General features: G+C 46.8%; 1 pseudogene; it reads left to right on the top strand.

Annotated features, from left to right (window-relative positions):
- Nucleotides 1–526: 526 nt before the first annotated feature.
- LOC127187012 (interferon-induced transmembrane protein 2-like) lies at nt 527–961 on the top strand (annotated as a pseudogene).
- The last annotated feature ends 9,291 nt before the right edge of the window (nt 962–10,252 follow it).

The following is a 10,252-nucleotide window of genomic DNA, read 5'->3' as shown; positions in this document are numbered from 1 at the left end:
ACTTTCTACCACATACATTTAACCCAGATGTGTAGGGAAGCTTCAGGAACAATAAGCAAATGCTTCATGGTAGGATGAAAAGTTTAAACCCACACAAAGAAAACACGGCCTTACAGTTAGAAGAAAGGCATGTCACAGCTCACTACAGATCACAGCATAGGGAGACCCATTGGCCAGCTGTGGTTACCCTGAAATTTCAATTAGAAAACAAGAAAACAAACTTTCCTAGGATCCCCGGTTTCCAGATCTGAGGTAGAAAGTGGAACATTTCTCAGGGCCTGGTGGCACATGCCTGCAATCCCAGCACTCGGGAGGCAGAGGCAGGCAGGTCTCTGAGTTCAAGGACAGCCTAGTCTACAAAGTGAGTCCAGGACAGCCAAGACTACACAGAGAAACCCTGTCACAAACAACAACAACAAAACTACAATAAAATGATAAATAAATCGAAGGGGGCCTACAGAGCCAAGGTAGCAGCAGCCTACAGTAGCCATCCTTCAGACAGTACAATAATTCCAGAGTCTTTACCATGAACCACAACTCCCAAGCCTTCTTGCCCAATGCCAGAACTTCCTCTAAGCTATGAGACAATCAAAGAGGAGTATGGGGTGACTGAATTAGGGGAACCCCACAACTCAACTGGGGAAGTGAGAACCACCATGATCAACATGCCCAGAGAGGCCTCTGTGCCCGACCATGTGGTCTGGTCCCTCTTCAATGCACTCTTCTTGAACTTCTTGTACCTGGGTTTCATTGCCTGTGCTTATCTGTGAAGTCCAGGGACAGGAAGATGGTGGGCGATGTGACTGGAGCCCAGGCCTACATCTCCACTGCCAAGTGCCTGAACATCAGCTCCCTGATCTTCAGCGTCCTTATGGTCATTATCTACATCGTTATTGTCCCCACCACCTCTGTGGCAGACTTTCAAGCCTTTTCACAAAGGGTACCATACTTTGGATTCTGATCCTGCTCTCTGCTCCACTGTCTACATCTGGCCCTATCACTAGGCTGAGGCCTTGGCCCTATGCATTTGCAAACATTACCCTCACACATCTGTCCACTGCGAACTCAATAAAGTAAACATGGTGGCAAAATAAATATAAATAAATAAATAAAACATTTAGAGGGATTTTGATAACATTTTCTCAGGTTGAAACAGGAGATACATTCAGGGTTGGAGAGATGGCTCAGTGAGCAAGCCTGGGGTCCTGAGTCTGTATCCCTCAAACCCATGTAAAAGCCAGGCACAGTAGTACATACCTATGATACCAGTTCAGATGTCAAAGAGAGTTTGGGGCCTCACTGGCACCAGTCAGTCTAGCTTCAGGTTCTGTGAGACTCTGTCTCAAAAAGGAAGGTGGAAAAACACTTGAGGAAGACAAACCAATGTCAACCTCAGGCCTCCATTCATTCTCATGTAGGTGAGTGGACCCACCACACACAGTTAAAAACAAAACATAAATAACATCAGGCACAGCTTTTATGGGTTTATGTGGTGTGGTGGCAAAGAGAACACTTCCTCTTCCTGGTTCTGCCCCAGTCTGCCTAGCCACCATCCCCCTCTTCGTGTCAATCACTTCCATCTCTACGTCTCTCAGAACTGTTTCTCACAAGCTGCCATAGTAGGTTTGGATAATTGAGTGGCATTTTAAAAATGAGTCCTGTTCTCCAGCCCCCCCCCCCAACACACACACACAAACACCTTTTTTTTTTTTTCATTGTGTGGCTATGGTGGCTCCCCTCCCTTCACTCTGCCCCTCTGCAGAACAAAAGCCTCCAGGGAGGACACCAGGGTCCTCCTCCCCTTCTGCTCTTGTTTGCAGGCACAGTGGCTTGGCTTTCTCCAGAACTCGTTCTCTGCTCAAAGGTATCTTGAGGTTCGAGTGTCCACCACCTACACAGTGGGTCTTGACCTGGAGAGGCAAAGTACTCAACTGTCCCTTTGGAGATGTCAATGGATACTTGACATATAACAAAAAGTGCTCTCCTCAAAGACAAGCATGGAGGTGGGAGTGGGGGCAGCCAGGGGACATGCTCCCCATCATTATATCATAATTCAGTAAAACAATCCTGTTTGGAAGCATGAAGAATTCTATCTTCATATGACCTTTCTCTCTCTCTCTCTATTTATTTTCTTCTCTCTCTGTCTCTCTCTCTGTCTCTCTCTCTCTGTCTCTGTCTCTGTCTCTGTCTCTGTCTCTGTCTCTCTCTCTCTCTCTCTCTCTCTCTCCCATCCTTCCTCCTCCTTTCTTCTAATTTTCATTTGAAACAATATCTCATTGTGTAGCCCACACTAGCCTCAAACATATGGCAATCCTCCTCCTGCCTCAGCCTCCCTAGCACATGTGCCACCATACCCAAGTCTGCTTTGCTTTTCTTGACTATGATTTAGAAAAATGACTTTCCCCCAAAGGATGTACTTCTCAGCAAATGCTTCAAGGCTTATCCATAAGAGAGTGTGTGTATACATATATCCATCCAAATATCTATAGTCTGTTTCCAAACTCTGTGAGGAGAGGCCGATGAGCTTGCCATTGTACTTGGTACGCTGTCTGTCTTCTCACGATGAAGCCAGACTCCAGCCAGTGAGTACCAGTACAGGCAGCCAATAGCAGAGGGGTTTGACTGATCCTAAAGAAAAGCCTTGAGTTACTGCTAATCGTGTGCCTTTGCTGGGATAGCAAGCTGTACATGAATAACCCTCAGTTCCATCGGCCTGACACACTCTAGGCTTGCTACTTGCTCAAGTCACAGCCAAAGTAGATTAGTGGCTCTCTTCCAGGAGGTCACTCAGGAATTTAAATAGCTTCTATTTTGGATTGCCCCCATTTTACACACGTAGCCTTCAATGTTACCTCAGGAGGAGAGCAAGCATGAACTATTGAGCACAGGGCTTCATGCCAGGCCAGGAAGCCACTGGCTATCTTTTCTAGCTGTGTAACATTGGCCCAACCCAGGCACATGGCTTCAGCCTAATCATAGTGGAATTTGGGAAATGCACTTTCCCATCGTGCCAGAAAGGGATAATAGGATTGCTATTTAGCCAGCTCTGTCATTTGCGGTGTTTTCTTTGGTCTGTTAGATCATTAAACTTTGAGTGTTCTAAACAGGCAAAGAGAACAAAGAAGAAAGAAAGTAAACTAAGCAAGACCTATGTTGGTCCAATACAATGAGACATTTGTTGAGGTCAATATTCTCAAACAGTGCATCAAATAAGGGCAAGATCAAGGTGGAAACATTGAAATTTTATTTTATGTTCCAAAATGCATGGAAGCCACAGCTTATAGGAGCTGCTTTGACCGTGGAACACGACACGATATCAAGTTACCCTGGGATACTGTGATGTTTGGACCCCAGGGTGGATGTATCCACTGGACTCTAAGAAGGAACTTAGAGAGCTCTTGAGAACTCACAAGCAAGCTGTTCCCTAGAGAAACCAAGGCCAGGCAGTTGTGCCTATCCAAGGATAGGGGAATCCAAACCTTTCATGACAGAGGGGAGGGCTGTGTCCCTCTTGTGTCCTGCAAGCCAGGCACTACCACCACCCATTGATTCAATCTAGTCTCCTCTCTCTTCCACCTTCTGCCTCCACAGAGGCCCTTGGCTGTCTCATCCCCCACCTCTCCAAGGCCTCCCACTCTTGTCACTGCCTCAGTCCAAGCTCATCCATTCTCCCTGGGCTTCAGCCACTGCCTCCTGCCTGATGTCCCCACTTCGAGCATGTCTGAACCCATTACATTTTTGCTCTAGGAGGCAGCCAGAGCCCTTGTTCTAAAACATTGCACTGATGCTGTTAATTGCCTGCCTTAAATCTTGTCATCATTACCAATGCCTTAAGAATAAACCTCAGACTCTTTGGCAGGACCAACAGATCTGGGCAGCTGGTTACTGGATCGGTTCTTTAATCGTCCCTCTTGTCACACCATCTTCCCCCTAGTGCCCCATCTGCGTGCTACACTCTGCTCAAATGCCACCAATTGTTTCCACAGGGGACATGCATTCCTTCCCCTGCCAAAGGGGGCTGGTGTTTCTTGCTCTGCTCCAAGCCCTTGGCTCTTCTCACACTCCCTCCCTTGTGACATCCCTCTTAGGTGGGATGCAGCGATGGTCTTCTGCTGGAAATCAGAAAGGAATTACAATCTGCCTAGAAGCGAGAATCTGATCAAATTAACCCCCCTGACTCAGTATGCTTTGAATCAAAATGTCTTCCAAAGGCTCCTGATTTAAAGGATTGGTGTCCAGCTGATGGGCTTCTGAGAGATGATTGGACCAAGCATGCTCTAACTCATTGATGAAGTCACAAAAACAATGGACTGAGAAGCCCCAAAGCAAGTGTGTGGCCCATGTCACTGCCTGCAGGGTAGCCACACAGAGTGAAAGGTACTAGAGACAAGGGCCCAAGCGGGAGTTCTGGTACTCTGGAGTGTTGTGTGTTTCCCTCTTTCATCAGGAAAAAAAAAAGTCATGCCTAAACCTAGGCAAGAGGACCTTCCAAGAGCATCTTTAAGAATGAGGTCACTCCTGGGTTTCTGGGTGCCTGGCTCTGCCTATAGCTTTCTGAGAACATAAGTCACATGGCTTTATTAGCTTAGAATAGACTTCATACACTTAGATGTGACTGCTTATGAAGACCTAAAATGGGCAATATGTGACACCTAGACAGAGGAGGAAAGGTGGAGGAAGAAACGTAGTGATGGGAGCTGCTGGCTCTGAGCTTCCCTGCCCCATGCCCAGCTCGTGCAGCACACAAGTCGCCTCAGCTGCATTGGAGCAGCTTTCCCTGATGTGCAAAATGGAACCTATCCATCGATAAGAGGTCCTTGTGAAGTCATGTGGGTCTCAAGCAAGCCATAAAAACCAAACAACAACAACAAATAGCCAGCAAGCAAACACCAAATTGTGCCCTAACATGCATCATACGTTCAAGATTTGCCATCATGAACAAAAGGGACAGGCTGAGCTGGAATCACCTAAAGTCACTAAAGCTGAGTCAGTTCAGACATGCTGGGTACCCACAAGGAACCAACTGATTTCAGGATGCCAACGATACCAAAATTCTAAGTCCCTTACATAAAACACATGATTCACTGGGGATCTCTATACAGCCTCCTGTAGACTCCCCACCCCAAGACAGGGTTTCTCTGTGTAATAGCTCTGAGCTCTAGATGTTCTGGAACTCTCTTTGTAGACCAGGCTAGCCTTGCATTCACAGAGATCTGCCTGCCTCTGCCTTCCAAGTGCCGGTATTAAAGTTGTGTGCCACCATGCCCAGCTAGACTTTGTTTTTGACCTGTTTGGTTTCGCAGGGTGGCGAGGGGGCTTCATTTATTAGGTTTTGAGACAGAGTCTTGCTATACAGAACAGGCAGACTAACAGCATTCCTCCTACTCAGACATACTTTAATTAATCTCTGGATTACTGTAGTGTCTAATACACATAAATGCTATATGAACCATTGCTACACTGTCTGGTTTAGGGACTGATAACAAAGAAAAGGCCTGGATACGTTCAGCTCTGATGAATTTTTAAACTATTTTTGGTCTGTGGCTGGTTGAGTCTGAGGATGCAGAAGCTGCGCGTGTGAAGAGATGTCTGTATTTACCATTCCGCTCTGGGACCATTCTTTTGTCAACATTGGAGTCTTGAGATACTAGCACTAGTTTCAGGGAGGGAAGAGGAATCCACAACCAGACAGCCAGAGGAATCCTGCTCTTCAGCCTTGGGGATTTGTCCTCTCTTCCTGGTGAGGCTTGTTGATTCTGGGCACAGAACTGGAAAATGTCAAGCCTTGCTCTGTGAGTCCCTCTGTGATGGGGAGATGCGTGTGGAGGGAATACAAATGGGGGAACGCTCCAAGCAGCTGAATGAAGCCACCAGCCACTCTCCAAGCCTTTAGTGAGTCAGAGAAAGAGCTGTGGGGACACATTAGTTCCAGTGGTTTCCCTCTCAAGGAGGGAACACATGGCTTCTCTGCGCACATGAGCAGTGCGATATTTCTCTTTCCCACCATTTCTTCCTGTGTTGCCATTTTTACTGACAGATGTCTCAGTCTCTGTCTGTCTGTCTGACTGTCTGTCTCTGTGTGTGTGTGTGTGTGCACCTATATCTGTATGTATAGAGTGTGCCTGTGTGTGCGTGTACCTGTGTCTGTATGTCTACATGTGTAGAGTGTACCTGTGCGTGTAGTATGTCTGTGTGTATATTTGTGTGTGGTATGTGTGTCTGTGTGTCTGTCTGTGTGTGTCTGTGTGTCTGTATGTGTGAGCTCTGGAGAGGAGAACGCCCATGTCACAGTTGTCAGCAGGGTCATACTCCCAAGGGGTGAGGGCAGGATGTTTTGTTGCTCTTTCAGCACTGTGGCTCTGGGCATCCCTGGACTGGGGCTGTATCACTGTCATCTCCATCTCTCTGTCTACACAGCTTTCTTCGAGTGTCAACACCCTCTCTCTTCTGCCTCTTGTAAGAACACCTACCATTAGATTTAGGGAGAACTGAGATAATCCAGAATTATGTCATTGTGACATTCTTAGCTTCCATCTGAAGGAACCCTTTGTCTGAATAAGATTATCCTTACAGCTTCACTGTGGGTAATCTTTGCGGGGAGGGTACCACTCAGCTCACCCAGAGAACAAGACATAAGTGATAGCACAACAACCCGCCCAGAGTCAGGAGAACCAAACCGAGACCAGCCCCTCCCCCTCCGCACAAGAAGAGCTGGTTACAGCACACACCGCTCTTCTCAGGGGTTTTGGCCAGAGTCACCTACAAACCTGTAGATGAAGAGGACAGACAAACTTGGTGCTCTCAAGTTTTGTTTTGGCTTGGTTTTGGTTGTTTGTTTTTTGTTTTCTTTGTTTGTTTTTCAAGACGGGGTTTCTCTGTATAGCCCTGGCTGTCCTGGACTCGATTTGTAGACCAGGCTGGCCTCAAACTCACAGACATCCACCTGACTCTGTCTCCCTAATGCTGGGAGAAAAAGCACGTGCCACCACGCCCAGCTTCCTGGGAGGCTTTGTAGCAATGCTGTCGCCCTGTTTGATGTGTGCGACAGAAGCATCAATATTTGCAAAGAGACAGTGAGCCTGTCTCCTTAAAGTAGGAAAATCAGGCATAAGGAACTCAAGACCTGTGTCTCCTGCAGCAGTGGAGTACCATTCTCTAGAGAGCAATTGAGAGCTCTGTAGACACTTCGAAAGGCTTCATAAAGGCTAAGCCTTCTTATCCTTGGTGCTGCCCCTGAGACGTGGTAAACTCTTTACAGTGCTGCCAGCCGTGGCTGCAACCATATCAAGGAGAGTCTCTGCTTTATACCAAACGTGAACTACCTCCCAAACTTGGAGATGCCACTATGCTAAACATTTCATTCCCACAGCTTCTGCAAGTCTCATTTTTTCCTTTATTTGTTTTTAAATAACATTTTATTTACATATTACTTTTTGGGGGGGTACGCATGCTGCAGCATGCATGTGGAAGGTCAGAGGGCAACTGAGGGACTTGGTATTCAATTTCCTCCATGTGGGTCCCCAGAATCTAACTCAGGTTGTCAGGCAGCAGGTGTCTTTACCCACTGAGCGATCTTGCTAGTCTCTCCTTCATTTTTGTTTATACCAAGCAATGTTTATTCTGCTGCAGTTGTGAGAATTGAGCTTGGGGCCTGGAGCTCTCTCACGGAGCTGCAGCCTCGGCCCCAACTTTTTTTCATTTTAAACGGAAAATGTGACATCCTGCCCTGCACTTGCCCAGAAAATTATGCGAGTGCAACAGCCTTCTCAATATCATATGGCCAATGATGGACCTACTTACAGGTTCAAAGCCAGATTCTTACAATTCTAAAACCAGGGGGCTTAACTGCCATATGCTTTCCCCCACTGGTATGGCTTTCTATAGCAAAGGACAGTTCGTACCAATGGGAGACTTCTGCTCTCTCAGGCATGAGTTTCTTGCTCTCCGGAGTCTTCACCTTTGCACACTTACCAGATCTTTTAGACAAATAAGAAACAAGTGGGTGCTTGGGGCCTTGGACTTGGGGAGATGTGGCCAGTATCAACTAATGAACCTGGCACTCTGCTCTCAGGATCCCAAGTTTCAAAGCCAAGGTCATGCGGTTCCTCGCTTCAGGCTTAGATAAATGAAAGGCAGAATGTTGGGCATCAGGCTGGTCTTCCTCAGGTCTCCATGAAAACCCTACTAGGGAAGGGGCACCTCCAGGGAGGTTTGAACTTGGCAAGTATGAGCATAACAAAGGACTCTAAAACCAAGTGTTAGCTGAAGTACAAACTATTAGCAATAGGGCATTCTGGGAAACAGAAAGCCAGGGGGATGTGACTTTTCAAACCCCAGCACAGGGCCATCCTAGAGGTCAGGGTGTGGTGCTGAGCTGACCTTAAAGAGGCTAGTCATCTTGCTGAAGGCTGGGTTTGAGCTGACACCCTAGTTTCTTTCACCAAGAATCTGAGCCAGACACCTGGGAGGGAGTTGGTAAAACGCTTGCCTTGTAAGCACAAGGAAGAGCTGAGTTCAATCTCAGCATTAGTCACTGAGAGGGGAGGAGCACAGTGGTAGGTGTTTGTAATCTCAGTGCTGGGGAGGTGGGAACAGGCAGATCCTTGTGGTTCACTGGTCATAAGAATGGTGACCTCTGAAGGCAACCTCTAGCCATACCCATGTGCATCCATGAGTGTCATACAATAATATGGCCAGGAGACACTTAGAAAGCTGAGGAAGTGCCACGTGGATATACAGGCCATTCAGGTACCTCCCATTTGTCTACCCTCCAGTGGTCATGTGCTCAACTGTACACTACAGTCCATGGTTTGAGCTTATCCTGAACTCCTGGGAGTCCCCACTGCTATTGTCACCGTGAAGCCACCTCATCCGCCATCTGGCTCTCTATCACAGTATGACTTCTGGACCACCCATTAGTTCCAGATCCACATTTAATGTTGAAGAAAGCACCCCTGAAGACCTGAAAGAAGCAGGGGGCTCAGGTGCTCTGTGGCCTGTGGCTAACATATCTGCACATCTCTCCCAGCTGCAATTCTCTGTAGACCTACCTTAGATCACAAATCTGGGGAGGACACAGCTGCCAAAAGAGCCATGTCTCTCCAACCTTGAGTCCAGGCAACTATGTGCCGTGGCTTCCACGATAAGAAAAACCACCACCAACAAACTCTCTTGGAGATAATCATCTGAGATTTATAAAGCCACCTTCCATGAGAACAATGAAAACATTTTAATCATATAAAATATTTAGAACTTTGAAATCATAAACCATCTATTTACTCTAGAAGGTGGTTGGGATTTATGAGTCTCATAACCAAAACACTGTGAGAGAGTTATTCTGCAATGAATGGTAACGCCATCCCCAACCCCCAGAGAAGCAGAAACACTGTAGAGGGAAAAACCACCGCTTCCTGTAGGAGTTCACAGGTGAAGGAGGTTCCAAGCTCTCCTAGAGCACCCTGATACATAACAGATTGGGGGGGGGGGGCGGGGCGCAGCAGAGAGGAGATGAAGAGAAGAAAGTAGGGAGGAAGCCTAGCCAGGCACTGACTTTGCAAAACACTGCTCAACTGACCACATTCAGGAAGTCAACTCCTCAGGTACCCAAATCCCTCAGTAGCTTAGAACATGACAGAAACATTTCATCCCAGAGAGTACAAATCTTCTGAGGCCTTTGAGGCATTTTTATCACGTTGAAAACCAGGTGCTCACCTAAAGCATCTCCAATTCTTCCAAGGGGCACATGCAGTATGGTCTGTGCTTGATACAGTTGCCCCATAATAAAGCCCTGGCTCAACACAAGGAATAACAAGGAAGTAAGAAATTAAAAAATGATATGGTCCCTTTAAAATTGTGGTGTCCCTTAAACCAGTGTTACTAATTAGCAAGGCTCCTCGTAATAGCAGGCGCTGTAGCCATAAAGTCTCACCAACGTGATGGCCTAAGCATGGATGGCTGGATATGGACAACACAATAAACATGCCAAAGTGGATGGGAGGAGTCCCATGAGGCCTCAAGTCTTCACAGGGAACTACAGGCAGTTAAGGAATGTTGAGAGCAGGAAAACTCGTCTTCCCCAGGGAAGACCACACCAATTGGCCATCCGAAAGCTCAGCCCTAAAAATATACATTCAAAATACATTACACAGGCTGAGCAGGTTGAACTTAAGAATATACATATGTATGTACATATATGCTTGTTATAACATTTAATGTAAAAAGAGGCCATTTGAAAGAAAGCAGGGAGGATTTG

Source organism: Acomys russatus, chromosome 3 (assembly GCF_903995435.1).
Source record: "Acomys russatus chromosome 3, mAcoRus1.1, whole genome shotgun sequence".
NCBI classification, from domain to species: domain Eukaryota; kingdom Metazoa; phylum Chordata; class Mammalia; order Rodentia; family Muridae; genus Acomys; species Acomys russatus.
This window is presented reverse-complemented; position numbering and strand designations above follow the sequence as displayed.